This window comes from Choloepus didactylus, chromosome 4 (genome assembly GCF_015220235.1).
Source record: "Choloepus didactylus isolate mChoDid1 chromosome 4, mChoDid1.pri, whole genome shotgun sequence".
NCBI lineage: Eukaryota > Metazoa > Chordata > Mammalia > Pilosa > Megalonychidae > Choloepus > Choloepus didactylus.
Window position 1 is genome coordinate 150028173 of NC_051310.1, and position 2366 is coordinate 150030538.

Consider the following 2366-nt stretch of genomic DNA (forward strand, 5'->3'; position numbering starts at 1 on the left):
AAAATCATGATGGAATAAACTGTTTGTGTTCAAAGGGAAAATAGAAAAGAGCCCATTTATCTTTGTAAATTGATAAAGTTTTCCAATCCATTAGCATAGGAAAATATTGGTATCCAATGGCAAGTCTTTGAATAGAGTACTTTTGTCCATATTTCTTAAAATGTTTCAAAATCATCTATAGAATAGTAAAATATGACCTCACCCAAAATATATGCTGTCTGTATTAAAAGTATTACAGTACATTAAAACAGTCCATGAATGAGCAATAAAATACTCTCATAAATAATTATTCATTTTGGCTAAAACACTCCCAGATTTTCTGAAATCTTAGCTTACTTATTCCAATGAGACAGTACATACAGCACATACCATGACTATCTGTGGGGTGAGTTCCTACTTAATTATAATTAAATATTTGTCTTACTTGAAATGGTTAGGAAATGTACAATGTAATTTGTCTTTCATCAGTTATTTAGGAAATCTTCAAACTAAGGAGTTGATGACTCAGTCTCCTCATTGCTATCTTCATGTCCTTGTTCCTCAATGTGTAAATGGCAGGGTTCAGGGTGGGTGTAATCATAAAATCCAAAATGGCAAGAAATTTATCCACAGGTACAGTGCCTATGGAAATGAACCCACTATTGGCAGTAACCATAACTCCAATGTGTAGGTGTCTGTGCAGGCAAGTTTAATAAACCAAGGAAGATCACAGTAAAATCTATTTCACTGGGTCCAAAAAGGCAAATGGACAACAAAAGCTAACTGTGGCACAGAATGAATGAGACCAACATCCCAAACATCAGATAGAAGCAAAATGCACATCCAGGGGCTCATGATGGTCAGGTAGTGGAGGGGCTTCCAGATGGCCACAGAACAGTTCAAGGCCACATCTCTGAGCAGCACCATCTCAGATCCCCCAGAACATGCAGGACAAATATATGGATGATTCACTACTAGAATGATATGGCTTGGGTCCCAGAGTACAGGAAAGAATCATTTTAGGAACTGCACAAGTAGAAAGATGCATCAATAAATGAGAAGATGGCTAACGAGAACTATATGGGAGTATGCAAATGAACATCACAGTTACTGTAAACATAATCTGTCAGTTTCCTATAACATTTGTTACATATGAAATGGTACATACTGTCAGGAGAGAAAGTTGCATTGTCTATAGGAAGAAAGTTCCAAGAACAGAAATCCATATACCTCAGAGAAAATTTGCTCTTTGCATTGACTTTGTCTTATCTGAAAGGAAGAAATAAAGGTAATTTTAAAGGAATGTTCAAGAGATTGAAAGTGAAAAAAAATTAGTAGGTTAGAATCAGTAATATGATTCAGTATGTGTACACAAAAAATATCTTTAAAAATAATATTTTTAGAATTATTACTCCAGTTAAATGTGACAAAGGATCATGATAACTTCCCCAAATCCTTTCTTCCTAATTCTAGATTCTTTAGAATCTATTAACATTTATTAATAAAAATATAGATTTCACAATACAAAAGGAGCATGTTACATTGAGAAATACCACACAAACATTGAAGAAAATGAAATGAGGTTTACTACTTTTCTCTCATTAAAAATCAAAACTCACATTATAGGGAAAATTTCCAGTATGGGCTCATTCTGAATTACAAACTGTATTTCTAACACAATTTGTTTCTGGATATATATATATATATATATATATGTGTGTGTGTGTGTGTGTGTGTGTGTGTGTGTGTGTGTATTTCATAGCTGAATAATTATATAACTAATGAAGAAGGAGAGAAAAAGGGAGGGAAGTAACAGAAATAGAATAAAAAACAGGGAAAGTTGTTTGGAAATATAGTTGGAAATTTAGTAAGAAGTTGAGGGAATAAAAGAAAGGAGAGAAGACTAGTAGTCTCTGTTAGATTCATCTGTTTTGCTACAAGCTGCTTAAGCTCCCTGAATGACCCCACTCCTTCACAGCAACATTTCAGACTCCTTAATATACATGATCTGTCCTTGTCTGTTTCTGATAACAAACAAAAGCAGTGGGTTCTCTGCCCAATCCACATAACATCCAGTCTCTAACATCAGGGTTTCAAAGAGAGAAAGAGTTTAAGCTATCACAAAAGAGGAGATAGATGGCCTGTCAATCCCCCAAATCTGCCTCTCCTGGTCTAAGGAGTTCAGTTTTTTTATGGATTCATTGAAGGGGGGGAGGGAGTTTTTATCATCACAATGGTAAGTATACACAAAGTTGAGACTAGGCTGTAATAACTATTACAGTAGTAACTGTAAATATGGCTAACTGTAAACAAGGCTGCGACTAGGCTAGAATAACCATTAAAAAAGTATAAATGGGACTGAGACTAGTTGAGTTGCAGTAATTTCA

General features: G+C 34.7%; 1 pseudogene; it reads right to left on the reverse strand.

Annotated features, from left to right (window-relative positions):
- Positions 1-472: 472 nt before the first annotated feature.
- Positions 473-1168, reverse strand: LOC119532854 (annotated as a pseudogene).
- Positions 1169-2366: the final 1198 nt, after the last annotated feature.